This window comes from Rhinoraja longicauda, chromosome 10, assembly GCF_053455715.1.
Source record: "Rhinoraja longicauda isolate Sanriku21f chromosome 10, sRhiLon1.1, whole genome shotgun sequence".
NCBI lineage: Eukaryota > Metazoa > Chordata > Chondrichthyes > Rajiformes > Arhynchobatidae > Rhinoraja > Rhinoraja longicauda.
Genome location: NC_135962.1, coordinates 25,164,318 through 25,189,495, shown reverse-complemented (window position 1 = coordinate 25,189,495; position 25,178 = coordinate 25,164,318). Strand labels below are relative to the sequence as shown.

The following is a 25,178-nucleotide window of genomic DNA, read 5'->3' as shown; positions in this document are numbered from 1 at the left end:
AAATGTAAAATTGTTCCTTGTGTGTAAGATAGTGCCTGTGTAATGCGTTGACTGCTGGTCAGCGCGGGGCCGGTTTCCATGCTGTATCTCTGATGTCTAAAAGTCTAAAGGGAAACACCGGTCTGCGTATTTATACAGACTGAAACATATCAGATATCTTACAGACTAACAGTGATCTTTTACAATGAACTCTGTAGTTCCTTAAAAAAAAAAATCACATTCAATTTTCTGCCTGTAGCTTGTGGATGAGCGACACACTTTGATCCCTGGTCTGTGCCAAATTAGTTGAGATCGAGGCAAAGAGAAGGAAGCTACAACAGATTTCAAGTTTAAAATGACATTTATCCAGCACTGCTACGCTGATAATGCCGGAAATGGGTGAATGAGAGGAAGGATGATGTACTGTCCTCTAATTTAATATTTGCTTGAGTGTGACCATTGATCATTTGATTGAAGTGATGAATGATACAATATATTTTCAGAAAGGTGTACAGTGCACAGATGCAGGAAATAAGGAATAACGTTTGGTACAAGATAAAGTCCCGTAAAATCCGATTAAAGATAGGCTGAGGATCTCTAATTAGGTAGATTGTAGCTCAGGACTGCTCTCTACTTGTTGATAGGATGATTCTGTTATCTGATAACAGCAGGAGGAAACTGTCCCAGAATCTACAGGAATGTGTTTTCACACTTCTGCACCTCTTGCCTGATGCGAGAGGGGCGAAGAGGGAGTGACCGGGGTGAGACTCATCCTTGATTATGCTGGTGGCCTTGCTGAGGCAGTGTGAAGTGGAGATGGAATCAATGGAAGGGAGGTTGGTTTGTTTGATGGTTTGGGCTGCATCCATAATTGTCGACAATTTCGTGCGGTTTAGGATGGAACTGTTCCCAATCCCATGCTGTGATTCACCCCGATAAAATGCTTTCCACAGCGCATCTGTAGAAGTTGGTGAGGGTTGTTGCGGACATGCCGAACTTCCCAAGCCTTCTAAGGAAGTAGAAGCGCTGGTGTGCTTTCTTGGCCATTGCTTCGATGTGGCTGGTCCCAGGCAAGTTGCCCTTTAGCCCACTGAGTCCGCGCCGACCACTGATACCCCTGTACACTAACACTATCCTACACACACTATGAACAACTTGCAATTTTTACTAAGCCAATTAGCCTGCAAACCTGCATGTCTTAGGAGTGTGGGAAAAAACTGGAGCACCCGCACAGGTCACGGGGAAAACGTACTAACTCTGTATAGACAGACAGTACTTGTAGAGGGGATCGACCCAGGGTCTCTGGTGCTGTAAAGTTGCAACTATACCACTGTGCCATCCTAGGATCAAGTACGCCATGCGTTGGTTCACTCAGTATCTGCCCCAGAACCAGTTGAGCAGCTTTGTCCTTCAGCACTCCTGCTTGCTCTTAATGGTGAACATTGCATGATGTTAAACCCCCAACCCAGAGCTTTGATACTTTCAGCGCTGTTTCCAAATATCATTCAAAGTTCAACATGAAGGACCCCGGTGGGCCGTGTTGCAGAAGGACCCGATGGGCCCGGACCCTGCTCATCCCCGAGGACCAGAGAGAAGGGTGGAGGGAGTCGGTGACGACGGATGCAAGAGAAGCAGGGTCTTTCATTCCACGCCCTCAAGGTCGGCTGTGGGAGGCGCCCCCGGGGCACAAAGGCTGAAGGTGGCCGGGTGAGGACAGGGACGATGGTTCTCTAGACGATCTGGATGCAGGCGACGGCTGGAGGCCCTGCAGCAGTCTGGGGCTCGTCTGGATCTGGCACCGCTCCAGGAGACCCCGTGCATGGGTCGGACTGAACTTAGAAAATGGGGCCAAAACCTGGCCCCTCTTGTATAAACCCCCCCCCCCCCCCCCCCCCGACTCAGTGAATTATTTCTATACACTTTGTACCTAATTGGTGATTGTGCTTAGGTATGGTAATACTTTACAGAAATGTATGCAAAAAAAGAATTTCACTGATTGTACATGTGATAGTGAAGAGCCATTGAACCAGTGAACACAGAGAAGCACAGATTCACCAGGCAAAAGAGGACAAGTGGTCATCAGAAGGATCCTTGCCCATATTTGATCTGACACCATGGGACTTCAGGCAGTCTGCACGAATATTGAAAATAATAAGTGTAATATTACTCCATTATTATTCATATAGTGAGCTAAGTATAAGCTGTGCATAATAATCCAATTTAGTGAGGCCAATGATCAGTTAATCAGTGTTATATGTTAGCTAAGGAAAAGAGAAATGATAAGAGAGTGGCACAGCGGTAGAGTTGCTGCCTTCCAGCCGCAGAGACCCAGGTTTGATCCTAATTACAGGTGCTGTCTGTACAGAGCTTGTATGTTCCCCCTGTGACCACGTGGGTTTTCTCCAGGTGCTCTGGTTTCTGCCCATATTCCAAAGATGTGCATAGTCTAATTGACCTCTGTAAATTGGCCCTAATATGTCGGATAAAAATAGTGTACGGTAGATTGCTTGTCAGCACTGAATCGGTGGGCTGAAGGGCCTGTTTCACACTGTGTCTCTAAGCTAAACAAAACTAAACTAAACCAACTTTAAGGAACATTGCCATACTGTACTTAATACCTCTCTATCCTAAGAACTGCCATTATCAGACAATGCTTCAAACATCTGTGTAGATATATCCATGTTAAAGACTATTTGATGTAATTACAGTCCATCAAATGTCAAGTAATCCTATATCAAGCATATTATAGGAAAGCCTCATGCACATACTCATTCAGAATACTGACAAATGAATAAGATGCATGGCAGAATTAAGACTCAGATATCCATCAGGTATCAAAACGACCTTATTTATGACCCGTGGCAATAGACACACAGTGAGAATTTGATCCTCAACCTTGTTGTGGCTATTGTTTCATTACCTCAACAAAGAAAGTTGACAAACCCTATTTCAACTTCTCAGATACAATGTAAACAAATGACTGATGGGCTGTAATAATGTATGTAAGGAACTATTGTTCGTTATGAGCTGTTTGAGCTCTGTGCATCATGTTGGATTTTCAATGGCCACCCCCAGGCAAGCTACCTAATGCTGATCTCACCTTTCAACCAACATCAAAGAGGACCATTACTCTAAAGTCACAATAAAACACACATAATCACCTGTAAAGTAGCTTTTGTGTACACTTTTAAAATCGGATAATATATTGACTTTGTAAAGGTTTAAAAGCCAATAGGCTACCGTGTTGACCTTTAAATTCTCCACCCTTGAAAACTGAACTTCATCCAACAGATTTCGACAAAGCACCCTCCCTCTACATTACTGGTGTCATTTATTGACAGCTCGATGAAAGATATAGGAGGAAGTATTACGTTGTCAAAATGTACAAAGAAATTTACAGTATATCATCGGTGATCACATTTCTCGTAGCACAGCAATTCACTGTAACCAAATGTTTGAAAGAAATTCCAGTGAATGTATTTAATTTCAGAACGTTCCCTTGGCCAGTAAAAGTAAAATGACACTGTTGGACTTGTTTTAACAAATACATTCAAGGGTTTAAGAATAATGTGCTTGAAGGAATACTCGGGTCATGTCATTGCATATTATTGCGTGAATGTCACATGTAGATTTTCCATTAATATTGATTTTTCTTCCCTGTAACACACCTGCATTCAATTATCTGAACACAAAAAAGAGGAGTAAATGTATTTAATGCTCAATGCTATTTCATATTTATTCACCCCCATGCATAGCCACTGATGAGATTCATGTATTCATTTTCTTTAAACACCGACAAGGAAAAAAATTGCAGGAAAAACAAGGGATCGGAGACAAAATAAGCAATGCAGCTGAGTTACATTTGGCATAAACGAGAGAAAACAAGTATACCGCTTCCTTGTGAAGTGCAGATAAAAATATCTGTTTCTTTCGATGCATGCAGTGCAGGGACTTTGCCAAGTTCATCCCCCTACTTATGTGAGGTCCTTGCATTGCGAGTTCATGCTTTAGTTTTAAGCAGCACAGTGGCGCAGCCCGAAGAGCCGCTGGCCCACTGTGCCGGAGACCTGGGTTCAATCCTGACCTCTGGTGCTGTCTATGTTTGTACGTTCTCCCTGTGACCACGTGGTTTTCCTCCGAGCGCTCCGATTTCCTCCCACATCCCAAAGACGTACGGGTTTGTAGGTTAATTGGCCTCTGTGAATTGCCTCTAGTGTGTAGGGAGTGGGAAAGTGGGATAACATGGAACTAGTATGAACTAGATAGTCAGCGTGCACTGAGTGGGCTGAAGGGCCTGTTTCTGTGCAATGTCTATAAAATGTTCTTCAGTTCCAAGAATTCAATAATGTTCAAAAGTCTCCTATGAGGTAAATGGGAGGTCAGGACCGCACTCCAGCTGATGAGAGAACCATTCAGTTGGCTGATTCACTGCTTCTGTGTTAGCAGTGTGCATAATTTGGAAGGGATCTTGCAGATTGTGGTAATCTCTGCACTTGCCACTCTGGGTGGCTGAGGTTGTGGTGTTTGGCTGGTGTTGGGCGATGCGGCCAATGATGCCTTGTTCTGATGAATTCTGTAAACAGTACATTCATTTCTGGATTGGACCTCGCATACTTTCACATTTCTCACAATGTTTTGTTCCATTGGATTCAGAGGGTGGAAAAAATGATAAGCAAGGGTGGCATAGTGGTACAGTTGCTGCTTCACAGTGCCAAAGACCTGGGTTCGACCCCAACCACGGGTACTGTGTGTGTGTAGTTTGCACATTCTTCCAGTGACCACATCCCAAAGATGTGAGGGTTTGTTGGTTAATTGGCTTCTGTAAATGGTCCCTGATGTATAGGATTGAACTAGTGTGCGGGAATCACAGGTCAGCTCTGACACGGTGGGCCGAAGGAAGGGTCTGTTTCCACACTGTATCTCTAAAACTAAGGCACACACTCAAGCATATTCCACCATTTTCCAGTAACCAGGGAATAACTAACATAATGTTTTGATATGAGGTATCAATTGAGTAAGACTGATATAAATCAAATATCTCCATTTGTAGTTTCATACATACAATGGATCAAACGATTTACAAATCCAATCTAACCCAAGAGAGTATAATTGTTATTTATTAAAGTCCCATGGCCATTCTGACAGATTTTGAACTGAAGAGAGAACTTTTATGAATCAGGTCACAAGATTACTTTTCAATATGATTCATGCCATCAACCTCAAACACACAAATACCCTAATTTAAAATAGATAATATTGCTAATCTTCATATTTCTTTAAACTGATCAATATTTTTAAATAAATAAAATCCATTTTGATGAATATCTTTAAAATTTATGGTTAAATGTTGCTTTTTACACACTAAGTTACTCTAAGAACATAGTTTATGTAAAACTGGGATCAACTTAAGAGTTTATATTTACATCATTGTGCATTTTGCATGTTTGGCATGATCATAATTGACCTATTTAATAAAAAGTTTAAGGATACTCACAACCTTATATGTGCTGTGTTTATGACGATGGTGCTCAATTGACTACTCCATCAACAATCTGTAACCATTAGAAATGTTATCAACAGTCCCTCTACACTTAGAGTCAAAGTGTACCTGCAGTGTACCTCAGGAATCTCAATCAATGGATGGTCACAGGGCATAGAGATAATGCAATGTCACCGAAAGGCTTTGAAAGAAGGAGTGGTTCTTTAATTCTTGTCAAAAACTTGATGAAAATATCACTGACAAATTAAAAAACAGTAAGCTAAACCTACATTCTAAAAATTTGGCAAAAAGATTGCTGCCAAATTCGAAAGTTGTAAACTAAACTTACATTCTAAAAAAATCAGTGAAAATGTTGTTGCCATTTTCTAAAATTCAGGGACGGTTTCTTCCCAGCTGTTATTAGGCAACTGAACCATCCTATCACCAACTAGAGAGTGGTCCTGACCTATCATCTACCACATTGGAGACCCTCGAACTATCTTTAATCAGATTTTACTGGACTTTATCTTGCACTAAACATTATTCCTTTTATCCTGTATCTGTACACTGTGGACAGCTTGATTGAAATTATGTATAGTCTTTCCGCTGACTGGATAGCATTCAAACAAAAAAGCTTTTCACTGTACCTCGGTACACGTGACAATAATAAATGAAACTAAACTATACTAGTTTTACATACTATGTTTACATATTCTAATATGCAGCTGCAAGTAAGAATTTCATTGTTCTGTCTAGGACACATGACATTAAAAAAACTCTTGACTCTTGACTTAACATTATTTTTTTAAATATTAGATCTCCTGCATAATATATCAAATGCTTCATAACCATCTGTTTAGACTTTGTGATGGTTGGTATACAGATGCAGATCAAACTAATATTCTGACTTCAGGGCTTAGCAGTTTTATTTAAAACTAGACCAAGTGGACCCGTTGGGCCCATTCCTCGTAGAGGGGGGACAGGGAAGGGGAGAGGGCGTCACTCACCTCGGCCCTGTGGCGCCAGCGCTACAGGCAGAGTGAGACCTGGACCCAAAGCCTCTTCTGTATTGGTCTAGGAGTCTCACCCCCCCGCCCCACTCAATCCCCCTTATCCCCCTCCTCCCCCGCACTCACCCACTCCATCCCCCACTTCCCCCCACCCAACTCCCCCCCACTCTGCACCCCCTCCCCACCCCCACCCGTCCCTCAACCCCCCCACTCCTCTCCCCCCTCCCACTCCCCCCCCCACCCTGCCTTACTCTGCCCTCTCCTTCCCCCCTCCCCCACTCTCCCCCTCCCCCCATCACATGGTGCTAAAAGATAAATCACTTTTGCAAGTTGCACTTTATTGTACATAATACTTAGCATTATTATTGCTATCTATTAATCCGAAGCATTTACGACGATTCTGTTCTGTCATTATGTGCATTTCTGCCTGTAACTAGGGAGTTAAGCTGCGTCAATTCTCTGCAGCTTCCTGAATCTCTGTATCAACAGAAAGATGAATGACTCGGCTCAGGTAAAGTAAGATGTTATGTATTTCCTCAGAGATTTTACAGATTAAAAAGTGCACTTTTTAACATATCAAAACAAAATTACGAAACAGAGTACATATCTACAATTGCGTGGCATTTTACAAAGCAAGCAATATAAACACTATCATACAAAAATGAAATAGTAATTTTCTGGAACAAGTTGTTCTTTTCCTTTCATAATCTAAATATCTTCACCACTTTTAATAACAATCTCATGTTAAAAGTAAACAGTTTCATAGTCACTTGGCCAATCTGCTTCCATCTAAATGGTGAGCCCAGCAGTACACAGCTATCAGAGGTTTTCTTCCATCTATTCTCTATTACTTTAAGGACAGGTACAGTTGTGTTCAAAGAATTAGCACAGGTGATAATGCACCTTATTACAAACTCTGACATTTGACTTCACGACAAAAGTTGTGCCTCTTTTGGATACTGACCAGACAAAAAAAAAAAAATAATCAGCTAAATGATCAAATTAACAGGAAGATTTGAATAGAAATATAAAATATCGAATGTTCAAATTGCAAATCAACATTTGTAGTATTTGTGTGGAGTTTGCACATTGTTCCCGTGACCATGTGGGTTTCCTCCAGTTTCTGCAGTTTCCTCCCACATCCCAAAGACTTGCAGGTTTGTGGGTTAATTGGCCTCAGTAAATTGCCTCAAGTGTGCAGGGAGTGGTGTTACATTCAGAGAATATGAGTTGTCTTGTACTTAAATCATAGGAAGTTAGTATGCAGTTAGGAAGGTGGACGTGCTGCCGGGAACAAAGGCGGACTCAGCATAGGGGAACCACTGTGAGAGTGGGGGGGAGGGGGGAACAAAGGAAGATCTGGCATGGGGAACCACCGTGAGGGGGGTGGGGGGTGAGAACAATAAAGGACATCATCAATTGGGAACCACTTGTGAGAGTTGGGGGGGGGGGGTAATCAGTGGGAACCACTGTGAGAGTTTGGGGGGGGGAACAAAGGAGGACCTGGCATGGGATACTTTGTAGGCGCCCTTTATGTGGCAAACCTTTACATACCTTGGGTATGCAAAAAAAGACTTGTCACATGCGACAATGAAGCGTTCATTCATTCTTTCATTGCAGCATGCAATTAGGTAGGTAACCAGTCTATTGGCCCTTATTGCAATAACATTTCGGTACATTACTGAGCTAATGCCAGCTCTTCAACATAACTCAGTTTGGTTCAAAACATTAGTCCCTGGTTTTGTTCATTGCAATGGAGAGAGATGAACAATGTTCATATAGCCATTCCTTCTTCTCCCTGCTCCTGTCCGCAATAAGGTACAGAAGCTTGAAAGTGCGCACCACCAGACTCAGGAACAGCTTCTTCTCCTCTGTTATCAGGCTTCTGAACAGACCTTCCATAAGCTAAGGTACTGTCCAATTCACCTCTGTCCCATTGCGGACATTAGACTCTGTCTGTGGAACTGATGCACTACAATGCTGAGAACTATATTTTGCACTCTATTTCTTCCACTTTTATCGACCTATTGTACTTGAATTTGACGATTGTATTTATGTGTGGTATGTCTGATCCGTTTGGATAGCTTACAAAGCAAGGCTTTTCACTGTACCTTGGTACACATGACTACAATAAACATAAATCCAGTCCCATTTTATGTGGCTTTCCATTATCAAAAGCACAGGATTATAGTGCTTTGAGGATTTTGGTATTTTTGGCTGGGTAATAGTGCAGTAAAGTGGAAACATTAACATTAGATCTCAGGCATTTACCACTGCCAATCTAAATTGGGATGAAATTTCCTCTGGATAATAAACTTGATAATGATTGCATCCATTGTCAGATTAACTGTTGCTCTTGTGTGGCAAGTTGACATTATTGCGTTGGGTATGTAAAATCAGGTTAAATCGCAACCTGCATCATCTACAGTATAAATATTTAAACAATGAGTGGGAAACTCATATTTATGATGAACAGCATCATTTAGCATCAGCAAGTGAAAAATAGTGTGAAGGAAATGAGTCATTTCTTCACTCGGTGTCATTCCGCTCCGGACATGATGGGGTGATAACCAATTGAAGTATTTTCTACCTCGGCAGATGCTCGAAATATTATTTTCAAATTACTCCTGCAGCACTGTTCTACAGTTCCAATGAGAAAGTTGCCCACTTATCCCTGTGCTGTACTTATCTCAACTTTTCTTTCACAATTCCAAAGACATTCAGGTTTGTAGGTTAATGGGCTTGGTCAGTGTTACCATTGTAGAAGTACTGAGGTACTATTGTGTATGAAGGTAGACAAATCTCCAGGGCCTGATCAGATATATCCGAGGACATTGTGGGAAACCAGAGAGGAAATTGCGGGAGCCCTGGTTGAAATTTATGAGTCATCCTTAAATACAGGAGAGGTGCCGGAAGACTGGAGGGTGGAAAATGTTGTACCTCTAATCAAGAAGGGCTGCAGGGAAAATGCTGGGAACTATAGGCCGGTGAGCTTAACATCTGTAGTTGGTAAGTTACTATAGAGTATTCTGAGGGATAGGTTATACAGGCATTTGGACAGGCAAGGACTGATTAGGGATAAGCAGCATGGTTTTGTACGTGGGAGGTCATGTCTCACAAATCTGATTGATTGTTTTGAAGACGTGACCAAAACGGTTGATGAGGGCAGAGCTGTAGATGTTGTATATATGGATTTCAGTAAGGCGTTCGACAAGATTCCGCATGGTAGGCTGCTCTGGAAGGTTAGATCACATGGGATCCAAGGAGAGATAGCTGAATGGATAGCAAATTGGCTCCGTGGAAGGAAGCAGAGGATGATGGTGGAAGGTTGCTTTTTGAATTGGAGGCCTGTGACTAGTGGTGTGCCTCAGGGTTCAGTGCTGGGCCCATTACTGTTTGTCATTGACATCAATGATTTGGATGAGAACATACAGGGCAAGATTAGCAAGTTTGCTGATGATACAAAAGTGGCTGGCTTTGCAGATAGTGGAAGATGGTTGTGAAAGATTGCAGCAGGATCTGGATCGATTGGCCAGGTGGACTGAGGAATGGTTGATGGAATTTAATGCAGATAAATGTGAGGTGCTACATTTTGGGATGTCAAACAAGGGCAGGATCTACACAGTGAATGGTAGGCCTCTGGAGAGTGTTGTAGAGCAGAGGGATCTAGGAGTACAGGTGCATGGTTCCTTGAAGGTTCAGTCACAGGTAGATAAGGTGGTCAAAAAGGCTTTTGGCACATTGGACTTCATCAGTCAGAGTATTGAGTATAGAAGTTGGGAGGCCATGTTGCAGTTGTATAAGATGTTGGTGAGACTGCATTTAGAATATTGTGTTCAGTTCTGGGCACCATATTATAGGAAAGATATTGTCAAGCTTGAAAGGGTTCAGAGAAGATTTGCCAGGATGTTGCCAGGACTAGAGGGTCTGAGCTATAGGGAAAGTTTGAGTCTCTATTCCTTGGAGCGCAGGAGGATGAGGGGTGATCTGAAAGAGGTGTATAAAATCATGAGAGGAATAGATTGGGTAGATGCACAGAATCTCTTGCCCAGAATAGGGAAATCGAGAACTAGAGGACATAGATTCATGGTGAAAAGGAAAAGATTTAATAGGAATCTGAAGGGTAAATATTTCACACAAAGGACGGTGGATGTATGAAACAAGCTGCCAGAGGAGGTAATTGAGGCTAGGACTATCCCAACTTTTAAGAGACAGTTAGATAGGTACATGGGCAGGATAGGTTTGGAGGGATATGGACCAAGCGCAGGCAGGTGGGACTAGTGTAGCTGGGACATGTTGGCTGGTGTAGGCAAATTGGGCCGAAGGACCTGTTTACACACTGTTACACTCTATGACTCTATGGCTATGACTATGTGTAAATTGTCCCTTGTGTGTGTCGGATAGTGCTAATGTGCAGGGGTCGTTGGTTGGTGCGGACTCGGTGAGCCGAAGGGCCAGTTTCCGCGCTGTATCTCTAAAACTAAACTAAAAACGAATTTACAAACATTTCTTGAAAGAAGCCCTTTGAATGACTAGAAAATAGCACGACAGCATCTCTGGAGAAAATGGACAGGTGATATTTCGTTGTCAGGACCCTTCTTCTGGCACTGTAAGGCAGCAACTCTATCATCGCTCCACCGTGCTGCCTGTGTCATCTGACCTTACTTCACATTATCTTCTTTAAAAAAACTCCATTATAAATCAACTTTAATCTGCCCTTTATTTTGCATCTATCATCGGTTGGCATCACTGTGTGTTGCCTTTTAATTTGCTAATGAATAATTCAGTGTTTATTCCCAGCAAACTGTGTGGTTAATAGATATTCAGATATTTCTGTTTTTAGTGTGGAAAATTTATGCCAGAGAAGCTCTCCAACCCATTGTACCTGCGCGGGTGAAAAAGAAAGCAGCAAACCAAGTCCTAACCTTCAGCAATAGGTCCCATCGTTCTGCAGAGCCCTGCCGTTCAAGTGCACATCCACCAAGCATTTTTAAATATAATGAGGGCTCCACCCTCTATCATCCTTTCAGCCAATAATTTCTGGATATCTACCTTTCTCTGGTACTAAAAAAGTTTTCCTTACCTCCACTATAATCCATCTAACAATTACTTTAAAAATACACTGCCTATTTTTTGCTGAGAGAACTAGGTCACTCCTATTACTTCATCTATATCCCTCATAAATGAACACTCTTGGTAAAATTGTACAAAATGGAAACGTCAAACTGATATTTCATCATCAAACACAACGTTGGAACAGGAACCTTCTGAATTTTGAACTTTCCTGGTTCTATCCAATTTTTCAACAGTCAATAGTAATTGAATTTTCTGATAAATGGCAAATTGTAACATTTGTCTGGAATTAACGTTAATGTAAAACTGTAGAGCCACCATTTATGATACTATCATTAAAGACGAACAATGGGCGCAAAACCATATTTCTCAATTGTAAAATAACGTACATTCATACAAAGAACAAATTGGGAGCATTATTAGGAAATTATGCTCAAAACACATTCAATATTTCAGTCATCCAATTAGAACTGTTTGATGAAATCCATTTATATTATCACATGTTAAATCTTCAATTGCAGTAGCAATTAGAAATGTAGTCAAATGTCAAGAGTTAAGAGTATCTATTTGTCATTTGTGCTGCGTATGATCCAGAATAACAAAACAATCATTGGTTGCAGCTTTACGGGTATATTCGGAGCAACAACAACAACAACAAATAAATACTGTATGCGATAAATTGTCAGTTTTTCTAATTAAAATAAATCATGACAGTACAAAATAAGGATAGGAGCAAATGGAAAGGCCACGTGGAGATGGTGTTCAAAGTAACGGGCGATTTATTAAAACTGGTGCACACCAGGGGACCAGTCATAGCTGATCTCCCGAGTGTGATTTTAGTACAGTTTTTACATTCTCAACTGACAAGATTACACAGAAACTTGATTAACAGGAAAACTCGGTCTTGATTACAGAATGGAGGTTACAGAAAGACTTAACTAGGTAACCAACTAGGTCTTGATTACAGAATAAAATGCCTATCCACAAGTCCAACTTAGTTGACAGTAGATCCAATTTTCTGTTACAACGATGGGTGCTCGCTATAACATAATCAATGACGTTCCTGAAACTTGGGTGCTGTCACTGCTGCATTCCATGTCTCTACATTTAGACTTTGTCCACAGTTCCCCGTCACCACATTAGCACAATCCACATCCCTATTCACTCGTTATTAGCCCTCACCATTCTTTCCCCCTCAACAGCAACTAAGTACATAGGATAACCATTGGAGTGTAAAGTCCTTATTGATTTGCTGAAAAGGTAGGGTTGCAGTTGTGTTTTTCATGGTGGTTCAGGAATCTGATGTTTGATGGAACCTGGAGGCTCAAAAACATCACCCTTTCATCATCTCGGGCTCCTATACCTTCTTCTCAATGGTAGCAGTGAGAAAAGAACATTGCCAGGTTAATGTAACCTTTGATGATATAACATGCCTTCTTGATCCATTTGGATCTGTTCAATGGTGGAAAAGAGGTTCCCATGCCAATGACGATCTGGGCAATGTCCACCACTTTCTGCAGCCTCCTTCATTCTTGCATTACTGAACTTAGCTGCAATGCAACCAGTCGCTGTGCTCTCCACTGCACCCCTATAGAGGTTCAATAGAGTACTTGGCCACATGCAGTGTGTTTTCATAAGATCATAAGCGATAGGAGTAGAATTAGGCCATTAGGCCCATTCAATCATGGCTGATCTATCTCTCCCTCCTAACCCCATTCTCCTGCCTTCTCCCCATAACCTCTGACACCTGTACTAATCAAGAATCTATCTATTTCTGCCTTAATAATATCCACTGACTTTGCCTCCATATCCATCTGTGGCAAAGACTTTTGATAATGTAAAGGCTTTGGTGAGCTATCCTTGTGATGGCAACAATGTGCTGGGCGCAGGAGAGGGATGTTGGATTGCGGGATCTGCTCTAGTATGCTGAATGCGTGGACCGACCGGACTTTGGACTTGGGCAAAGGCACCAAAAATGGAGGTGCCCGCATGTGTAATATATGCAAAACGAATTTCACGGTGCAGTGAAATATATGATAAATAAAGTACCACTGAACCATCAAATCATTGAAAAAGAAAAGAAAGTCAGCCAAAATGATGACAAGCAAAATCGTGGTTTCAACCAACCATCCTTCCTCGCTCTCCGCCTTTCACCTGCCTATTCTGTCCACCAACCACACCACCCTACATACCAACTTCTAGCCTCTCACGTGCCTCTGTCCTGCACGAGATCCCACCCCCCTGCCAATCTAGTTTAAACCCTCCCATGGAGCATTAGCAAACATTCCCGCTAGGATGTTGGGCCCCCGCCAGTTTAGGTGCCCGTCCCTTTTATGCAGATCGCCCCTGTCCCGGAAGTGATCCCAATGATCCAGAAATCTGAATCCCTGCCTCCTGCACCAACTCCTCAGCCACACATTCATTTCCCCCATCTTCCTATTCTTACCTTCACCAGCACGAGGTAGTGGCAGCAATCCTGAGATGGCTACCCTGCAGGTCCTGCTTTTCAGTCTTCTACCCAATTCCGTAAATTCTTGTTGCAGAAACTCCTTCCTCTTTCATTTGTGCCAACATGCACAACAACCTCCGGCTGCTCCACCTCACTCTTGAGGATGCCGTGCAGCCGCTCCAAGATGTCCTGAAGCCTGGCACCAGCGAGGCAACACACCATCCTGGAGTCTCGCCTGTTGACACAGAATCTCCTATCGCACCACTGACGATGGAGTCTCCCACCACTATGGCTCTGCCTGACATCACTCTTCCTCGTTGAGCCTCGGCACCAGGGTTGGAATCACAGCGCTGGCTACCACTCAATCTTGTCATGTTGTCTGCTCCCAAGAGGGTGTACCGGTTTTCAGTAGGTACAGCCATTGGGGTCTCCTGCACTCCACGTCTGCTCCTCTTTCTCATAGTCACCCACCTTCACTCTTCTGGTATCCTCGGTGTGACAACCTTCACTGTAGGTCCTGTCCTGGAAACTCTCGTTTTCCCAGATGGCCCCTGAGGTCATCCAGCTGCTGCTCCAGTTCCCCAACACGTTCATTCAGGAGCTTGCACCTGGATACAATTTCTGCAGGTGTAGTTGTCAGAAGCACCAGCAGTGTCGCTGACTTCCCACATCCTGCAGAAAACACACTGTACCAACTTGCCTGTCATTTCTTTAGTGGACAGAAAAATCACAAATTTCAATTCAAGTGTAGCCTCCTTGCCTCAGCCTCCTTGCCAAAACCTCACACTTTACTTCCCAAGGCACTTCACCTCAACAAGGCCGCTTTCCCCGAGAGCAAGCCTTACTTTCATTTGCTGTTAACTAATTAACTAATTTTACTAATTAGCTAATTTACAAATTTGCTGATTTAGATTCCGCAGCCAGGCTTGTTCCCAATTCTAACCAAGGATCTTACACATGAAACACCAACTGTTTCCATTTCTACAGATGCTGCCTGACCTGCTGAGTGTTTCCAGTATTTTCAGGTATTGTGCATAATTTTCAGTTTCTGCAGCTTGTTATTATTTTGATTAACGATAGAAGTGCAGTGGAGATTTCCCACCCCCAACAACACGAAGGAAATCAATGAGCAACAAATTTATAAGCAATGGCCAACCCCCATAATTACCGCTGGTAGGTGGATCTGTACTATCATATTACCACAAAAAAAATCCTTTGTTCACTTTTTGTAGAATAAGTGTGAAAACATAGTTTAGTTTAGTTTAGTTTAGTTTAGAGATACAGCACAGAAACAGGTCCTTCGGCCCACCGAGTCCACGCCAACCTGCAATCACCCCGTACACTAGCACTTTCCCACACACCGGGGACAATTTGCAATTTTTACCAAAGCCAATTAACCTACAAACCTGTACATCTTCAGAATGAGAATCAGAATCAGAATAACCTTTATTGTCATCCAAAAAAACAAGATTGGACGAGATTTCATCACCCACAGTCCAACAATAAGAGCAATAAAAATAAGCAATTACACACACAATCACAAACCAACACAAAACAAAAAAAAAGAAACATCCATCACAGTGAGTCTCCACCAGTCACCTTCTCACTGTGATGGAAGGCCAAAATGTCTTTTCTCTTCCCCTGCCGTCTTCTCCCGCACCCAGAGAAAACCCATGTGGCCACCGGGGAGAACGTACAACCTCCGTACAGGCAGCACCCATAGTCAGGATCAAACCTGGGTCTCTGGCGCTGTAAGGTAGCAGCTCTACTGTTGCACCACTGTGCCGCATATTCTAGATTTTTTTTCCCTTCATAGTTAAATTTTCTAATTTTACCATTTGAAATACTTTAGCAGAACAGAATTATAAATCCACGTTTATGTACAAAATAAATGTATAAAAGTTATGCATGTAAAAATATGTTAGTACTAATATTGATCATTATTAAACAACTTCATGTCTTCACGTTGTGCTAACAGTATATACATAAGCTTCGGCATACGTTAATAGATACAACTTCTGTGTCAAAATGTACATTATGTTCTGACTGCTTTGGTTCAAGAATTACAAAGAAATTTTCTTTCCTTTGGTGTGAGGTTCGCTGTGTAAAAACAGTATGTCTCATTATGCAGTTTATTCCACTAAATGTGGCAGAAAGAACAATTCAAGAGGTTAATATTTGCATTGCCTCTGTCTGTTGTCGAGCCATCTCTGTTCCATAAAGCATCACATTTAACTAGTATGTGTGGAAAATAGCTGTTCCATTCAGCTTTACAGTATAGGGAATAGTCTTTCAATGCTAAATGCCCGATAAATTCTATTCATCCATCAAGCATAAATGATTTCAGAGCACTTTAAAAATCCACAGCATGACATGTACTTACCTTGCATTGACAACGTTCTAGTTCTTTCAGAGTCCCTATTGTCCTAATATTCATAAGCCCGTTGTAGCACTGTTCAACATTAATGTAAAATGAGCAATTTTGGAACCTCAAAATAATGACAAAATTTGCACATTGCCTGCTAGGCGATTTCTGCAGCAATTGTGTTACAATTTCTGAAATTTAAACCACTCAAAATCTATCGACTCTATTTGACTCACACATTGAGTAATATTTTCATAAAGTGTAAGGATGTTTTATAAGAAATTAAAAGCAAAATATTTAACACGTTTAAAAATAACTATATTTCATTGTGTTTCATTCTTTGAGAAGCATGGAATGTTCATTCAAGTGTGCAAATAAATAATATATTGGGAGCTTGAGGGAGCAGATAGTACACTAAATTGGGATGCCATCTTACAATCTCTTGATTTTGGATTTGCATCGATTATTATAGTCATAGAGTCATACAGCGTGGAAACAGTCGCTTTGACCAACTTGCCCACACCGACCAACATGTCCCATCTATACTAGCCCCGCCTGCCTGCGTTTGGCCCATGTCCCTTTAAGCCTGTCCTGTCCATGTTACCTGTCCAATGTTTCTTAAGTGTTGCATTGGTGCCTGCCTCAACTACCTCGGGACATCTGACAATAAAACACTCTTGACTCTTGACTTGACTTGATCCAATGTTGAGCTGATAAGGGTACATAAGATTTTAAAAGTGTTATTGGAGAAGATGTATCAGAAAAATTCCATATGTGAACAAAACTAGATCAATGGGCCATTGATAGGACAGAGATTAATAAAAGCACAACATAGTAGAAGTTTATAGATGGAATAAAGCGCTATATTTATAATTATGCCACCCTCTTGCTACAATCCCAAGTTTCAAAAGGTTAGTCATAGGAAAATCAGGCAAAACTTCTCTATGTAAAGAGCAAGGAAACGAGGAACTGCAGATGCTGGTTTACAAAAAAAGACACTAAGTGCAGTGGGTTTAGTTTAGTTTAGAGATACAGCATGGAAACAGGCTCTTTGGCCCAACGAGTCTGCACAAACCAGGAATCATACGTTCATTAGTTCTACCCGACACATTAAGGACAATTTACAGAAGCCACTTAACCTACAAGCCTGCACGTCTTTGGAATTTGGGAGGAAACCAGAGTACCCGGAGAAAACCCATGTGATCACAGGGAGATTTTACAAACTCCGTACAGACAATACCCATTGTCAGGATCGAACCCGGATCTCTGACGCTGTATGCCAGCAACTCTACTGCTGTGCCACCGTGCTGTCTGAAGAAGCCCCCCGATCCGAAATATCACTTATCCATAGTCTCCAGGGATGCTGCCTGACCCGCTGAGTTACTCCAGCACTTTACGTCTTTTCTTTTACATAAAGAGTGGTTAGAATATGAACGCGGCTATCACTAGTAAATAAAAGTGAAATTAGCCGTTGTGATATTTACTTCAGCTGAAGTTAGATTACTGCCCTTCTTTGACAGAAATTTCAAACTCGAAAGGACAAAAGGTGGTGTTTCACAACAAGCAACAGTCTTAAAGTGTTTGCCTTTTGATGGAGATTTAATAAATGGATTCAAATTACAGTAAAACACCAATAATCTGCCATCTGATAGTCTGGAACTCCTAGTGGTTCAGTAACTGGTTTACAAGGTGATGTTTTGCTACATTTCCTTCCCACTCATTGGGTCCCCAATTCCCCCTCCCGCTCTCAAACTGGAGGGAAGTTCACTGCAAGTTCGATAAATAGAACTTTGCTTTGTTTCATTACATCAGCTTTCAAAAGGTCAGTCAGCTTTCAAAAGGTGTAGTAAAATGGGTTGCAGGCAGAAAGACAAGCAGAGCCCCCTATGCATTTATCAAATGACATATCACATTAAAATTGCGAGTCTGTGATTGCATGGTCTATTGAAGTGTAAAGATAAATAAGGATGTTGCTAGGAGTCGAGCTGAAGGGACAGGTTGAACCGGTTAGCACTTTATTCCTTGGATGAGGGGTGACCTTATAGTGGTGTGTAAGAGGTGTATGAGGTGTATAAGAGGTGTAAGAGAGGTGTATGGAGGAAATAGATAGTGTAAATGCACAGAGTCCTTCACCTGGAGTAGGGGAATCAAGAACCAGAGGGCATAGGTTTACGGTAAGATTTAATAGGAACACGAGCGGCAACATTTTTACACAAAGGGGGTAGGTATGTACAATAAGCTGCCAGAGGAAGTAGTTGAGGTAGATACAATCACAATATTTAAAGAACATTTGAATAGGTACATGGATAGGTTACATATAGAAGGATATACGACAAACGCAGGAAGGTGGGATTAGTGTAGATGGGGCATGTAGGTCAACATGGGCAAGTTGGGCCGAAGGGCCTGTTTCCACACTATTTGGCTCTATGATTCTAAATGTAGGCCTGAAACACACAACAACAAAAAACATGCTTTGAAGTGGATTTGCAAGGGCTGGCAATAGAGAGACTTGGAAATCAACAAGCAAAATTGAAGACTATGGAAGACAGCACAAACTTTATCTGCTAGGCCATGCAAGCACGATGAAGAATATAAATAAGCTGTGGACATAACTTCGAAGGCTCTAGAGAGAGACTAGTCACAAGCCAGGGCTTGGGCTTAAAGAACGGGCTTTTAACTATGAAGTCACTGCTGTCAGGAATGAGAGCACCGGGTTGATCATTAGATGGTGTACATTCCTGGATGATCACCACTGGATCAGCATCAGCGTAGCATTGCCCACAATGGGTTATGCTCACAATTTGGAGGTACTGGAGCTGCTTGTAGTGTCAAACATCGCATTGCGTTTGTGTAGGAAGGAACTGCAGATGCTGGTTTACACAGAAGATAGACACAAAATGCTGGAGTAACTCAGCGGGTCAGGCAGCATCTCTGGAGAGAAGGAATGGGTGATGTTTCGGGTCGAGACCCAAAAGACATTCTGAAGAAGGGTCACGATCCACAACGTCACCGATTCCTTTTCTCCAGAGAATGCTGCCTGACCCGCTGAGTTACTCCAGCAGTTTGTGTCGGTCTTCTATATTAAAGGATAGTTTGATCACAGAAAGGATATCAAGGCCTGAGCTGAGTCAAACCCTAATGCAAACGCCTAATTGAAAGAAAAAATGATGGCAACTACATTTCATCCATGACATTATAAATTTTCTCTCGTGTAAACAGGAATGCCTTCCATATGGCATGTTATTGAGTATCTACTGAATGCCTTCCATATGGCATGTTATTGAGTATCTACTGAAAGTCTCCACAAGAAAAGTGAGAATTCCATTGGTTACATCTTCAAAAATCCAATGCCTACTATCCCTACTAGTGTTCCACCCTGGGAGAAAGGTTCTGACTGTCTACCCTATCTACACCTCTCATAATTTTATATACTGCTATCAAGTCTCCCCTTTGCAATTTGACACCATTACCAATCAAAAATCTTATCAATCCCCACTTTAAAATTTAACTTCGAGGTCACTTCAAGGAAATAAATCCGCAAAGCTGTAAGAATTGATCTTCAAATCTAAAGAAAATAATGGATAATAAAGTAATTTGACAGTGAAGTGTATGCAAATACAACAATGAAATAAGCCAACCAATAGTGTTTTCTGTGACAACAAATAAAATTAATTTTCATACAACACCATATGTGGGCAATGGCAGCACAGTGGCACAGCGGTAGAGCTGCTGCCTTACAGCGCCAGAGATCCAGATTCGATCCTGACTAGGGTGCTGTCTGTGCGGAGTTTGTACATTTTCCCCGTGACCGCATGGACCTTCAACAGGCTTTCCGATTTCCTCCCACACTCCAAAGACTGGCTGGTTAGAAGGTTAATTGGCTTCAGTAACATTGTAAATTGTTTGTAGGATAGTGTTAGTGTACTGGGTGATCGCTGGTCGGCGTGGACTCGGTGGGCCGATAGGCCTGTTTACAAACTGTATCTCTCAAGTAAAGTAATCTAACTGGTTTCTGACTAGTCATTTATCCTGAGTAGCCAAAGCTGTCTGACAAGGCTGGAAAGTGCTTCTTCCAACTTAATCCAGTGGAAACAGATTTTCTGCATGTGTTATGTTGAAATCCATGTATTGCGGCAGGTTGAATGCGGAATCAGAATTGAGACTGAAACTGATTCACTCAAACCAGTTATCCAAACCAGTTACACCAGTGATTGAAGTGGCACAGCCATCCCATGAAGGAAGTTATTCAATATTTGGCGTTCTACCAATAAGCATTTTTAGTTAGCACTCAGTACACTATCAATGATACTGAGATGCATATCATTTTCTCTTTATTTAGTTTAATTTATTATCACAGGTAAGGTGAAAAATTTTTTTGGTGCCTGCTAGTCAGTGGAAAGACTATACATGATTACAATCGAGTCGTCTGCGATGTACAGATATATAATAAAGGGAATAATGTTTAGTGCAAGATAAAGTCCAGTAAAGTTCAATTAAAGATAGTCTGAGGGTCTTTAGTGAGGTAGATCGGAGGAGAGCCAGCGCTGCCCTCACACCATGTCATTTGTGTTTTTTGTTGTTTTTGTCTTAATTGTAGTTTAGATATGATGTAGTGTTTGTGGTCGTGTGTTATGTGGGGGGGGGGGGGAACTGTAAAAGAGTCTCTCCCGAGCGGAGACCCGACCTTTGTTCTGTGTCGTGTCTCCGTTCCCGCTGCGGCCTACCACCGGCCATGCACCTGGAGCTGGCGGCCTCCGGCTGGGACCACCTGGGCTCTGGTTTGCAGAGCCCACGGCCCGGACTCACCACCTGCGGTGCTGGCTGCCTTCGGGTGCTGTGGGAGCGGCTGCGACTCATCTCCGGAGGCTTCGGCGCGGGCCGCGTGGACGTCGGAAGCCCGCAGGCCCCTGGGTGGGGGCCGACATCGGGTGCTCCGGCAGCGGCAGCGACAGCGTCTTCGCCCGCCCCGAATCGCGGGGCTTGGGTCGGCCCGCCGCGGACCTTTCACCGTCCGGCGCGGCGCTTCAATGTCGGGAGCCCCGACCGCCCCGATGTGGCAACTCCAACAGCCTGACCGCGGGAGAAGACGGCAGGGGAAGAGAAAAATACATTCTGGCCTTCCATCACAGTGAGGAGATGACTGGAGGAGACTCACTGTGATGGATGTTTCTTTTATTTGGTGTTGGTTTATGATTGTATGTGTTATTGCATATTTTTATTGCTTATTTTTATTGGTCTTATTGTTGAACTGCGGGTAATTTTTAATTTCGCTACACATTTATGTCTATGTGACAAATAAATTGACTATTGACTATTAAGATCGGAGGTCTAGCTGTTTCTCTAGCTGTTTCTTCCCACATTCAAAGACGTGCAGGTTTGTAAGTTAATTGGCCTCCATAAATTGTTCCTTGTGTGTAGGGTATAACTAGAGGACAGGTGATCATTTATTGGTGTGGACTCGGTGGGTCGAAGGGGGGCCAGTTTCCACACTGTATCTCTAAACTAAAGTAAACTAAAGTAAACTGAACTAAACTAATTTAAACTAAACTAAACTAAACTACCTAATTATGTCAGACCGACCTGAAATGTCACATTTATTTCTCCCTCTGCTTATGCTATGTGTCCTGCTAGGTATCTTTAGCATTCTCTGCTTTTATTTCAGGATTGATTTTTTAAAAATTTGATTTGCATAGTGCACAACCATGACACCGTGAGATTTTGACCAGGACATGTTGCTGAGGTTGCACAAGGTTTTAAGGAGATCTTATTCGGAGAACAAGATACAATAGTGTCTCCTTCTCAAAGGATATTCAGGCACTCCCCGACTTAAGGGTTACGTTCCGTGAACCCTTACGTGTCACATTTTACGTAAGTCGCAATCGCCATCCCCTGCCCGAAAGAACTCACTGAGAGTATTAACTGTCACAGCGGCGCCTGGCTACGTTCTGGGCACTTCCTGCGGCAAATGGCCTTCTGGGTAAGCACCACCACCATTGTCGGCTTGTTTCTGATATAAACTTGAGTGATGGTACAAAGCTGTGGAGATTGCAATCTTGCCTTGATTGCACGAGGGACTGAGTACAGAATTATTTACGTAAGTGTGAGTTTATGTAAATCGCGTATTGCCTAAGCCATGGACTGTCTGTATTTGCTTTGAAATGCATGAGGCACAGATTCACGGAAGCAAATTTTCTCTTCATAGTGCAATTCTTTAAGCAAGTAAAACTAGCCTGTAAACTGCGCATTTGGAGAAATGAGTAGTTGCAAGACTGTGCAATTCTTTGCTCCAGCGGTTTGTGTATATTCATTCACTGAGGTTATAATCACTAAGGTTCAGGGCTTTAACAGGATCAGAGGCAGAAGAAATTGAAAGCAAAGTGGATAAGGCACCAGATCAATTGTTATCTTTTTAAAAGTTGCAGCAGATTTGGGGTATCAAGTTTCCTTCTCCAATTTTGAATGCTCTCATCATCATCTCTAGCCAATCTATTCTCGTGTTGCTCCAACAGTGGAACATATCTGATAGAATGGAAAACTGCCCAGGTAAGGTGTGGAAATAAAGAGCAAGACAAATCCAATCTGATCTATTCTCATTTGTCAGCAAAGCTATGTCAGTGTCAACAGTGTTATCAGGATAGCCTGGTGGCGCAGCTGTAGAGCTGCTGCCTTACAATGTGCGAGACCCAGGTTTGATCCTGACCTCGGGTGCTGTCTGTACGGAGTTTATACATTCTCCCTGTGATCGTGTGGGTTTTCTCCGGGTGTGACGGTTTCCTCGCATACTCCAGAGATGGTGCCTGACCCATTCAGTTACCCCAGCACTTTGTGAACCTTTCTTTGTAAACCAGCATCTGTAGCTCCTTGTTTCTAGAATCATGTGTGACTTGGTGACGTACGCAAGCCCTTGCCTTTCTTGGTCATAGAGTTTGCAGGTCTTATAGGTGGTGTCAGTATCAACTAGGTAAATAACTCCATCTTAATCCCAACCTAATCCCCCTACTTTTTTTTTCAGCACATTACGGGTCCTTTTCGGAATGGCAGGCAGTGACTAGTGGGGTACCGCAAGGCTCAGTGCTGGGACCCCAGTTATTTACAGTGTATATTAATGATTTGGACGAGGGAATTGAATGCAACATCTCAAAGTTTGCGGATGACACGAAGCTGGGTGGCAGTGTTAGCTGCGAGGAGGATGCTAGGAGGCTGCAGAGCGACTTGGATAGATTGGGCGAGTGGGCAAATGCATGGCAGATGCAATATAATATGGATAAATGTGAGGTTATCCACTTTGACGGCAAGAACAGGAAAGCAGAGTATTACCTGAATGGTGACCGATTAGAAGAGGGGGAGATGCAACGTGACCTGGGTGTCATGGTGCACCAGTCATTGAAAGCAAGCGTGCAGGTGCAGCAGGCAGTGAAGAAAGTGAATGGTATGTTGGTATTCATGGCAAGAGGATTTGAGTTTAGGAGCAGGGAGGTTCTACTGCAGTTGTACAGGGCATTGGTGAGACCGCACCTGGAGTATTGTGTGCAGTTTTGGTCTCCTAATCTGAGGAAAGACGTTCTTGCCTTAGAGGGAGTACAGAGAAGGTTCACCAGATTGATCCCTGGGATGGCGGGACTTTCATATGAAGAAAGACTGGATAGACTAGGCTTGTACTCGCTGGAATTTAGAAGACTGAGGGGGGATCTTATAGAAACATATAAAATTCTTAAGGGGTTGGAGAGGCTAGATGCGGGAAGATTGTTCCCGATGCTGGGGGAGTCCAGAACCAGGGGTCACAGCTTAAGGATAAGGGGGAAGTCTTTTAGGACCGAGATGAGAAAACATTTCTTCACACAGAGAGTGGTGAGTCTGTGGAATTCTCTGCCACAGAAGGTAGTTGAGGCCAGTTCATTGGCTATATTTAAGAGGGAGTTAGATGTGGCCCTTGTGGCTAAAGGGGTCAAGGGGTATGGAGAGAAGGCAGGTACAGGTTACTGAGCTGGATGATCAGCCATGATCATATTGAATGGCGGTGCAGACTCGAAGGGCCGAATGGCCTACTCCTGCACCTATCTTCTATGTTTCTATGTTTCTATGTTTCTACCATATAAACAAAAGTATTGTTCAGATGTCTTAATTATCTTATCTACCTGTCCAGCTACCTGCTAGGATCTGTGGATGTACACTCCAAGATCCTCATTAATCTATTTCACTCAGGATCCTCCCACAATGTCTATTTCATTGTCTTGTTGCTTCCACCTGAATGCCATTTCCTCCCATTTCTTTCTTACTGACTACATTACTTACGTGTTCCTGAAGTCAAAAGCTCGTGTCCTCACAGCCAACCATGTGAACAGTGTCGTACCATCATCCACAGAGTTCTTCAGGATTGTCCCTACATTGAAGCCTAAATTTAATTTACATTAGTTTTGAGATACAGTGCAGAAACAGGCCCTTCGGCCCACCGAGTCCTCGCCGACCAGCTATCACCTGTATACGAGCTCTATCCTGCACAGTATGGACAATTTACAGAAGCCAATTAACCTTGAAATCTGCACATCTTTGGAATGTGTGAGGAAATCGGAGCATCCGGGGAAAACCCACGAGGTCACATAAAAAAAGGTCAAACTCCGTAAAGATAGCACCCATGGTTAGGATTAAACCTGGGTCTCTGACGCTGTAAGGGAGCAACTCTATTCCTGCACCACTGTGCCACTCTAAATCATGGATATACTCAAGGACAAAAATCAGGGAGCAAGTGCTGCCTTGTAAAAGCCTGTTAGTGACAACCTTTCAGTCACAAAACCATCCAGTAATCATTGCTGTCTTAACCCTCCC

At 42.7% G+C, this 25,178-nt stretch overlaps 1 protein-coding gene across 20 annotated transcripts in view; it reads right to left on the bottom strand.

Moving 5' to 3' along the window:
* Positions 1-25,178, bottom strand: part of LOC144597286 (uncharacterized) — a 301,061-nt gene that overhangs the window by 218,101 nt on the left and 57,782 nt on the right. The gene's annotated exons all lie outside the window — the stretch shown is intronic.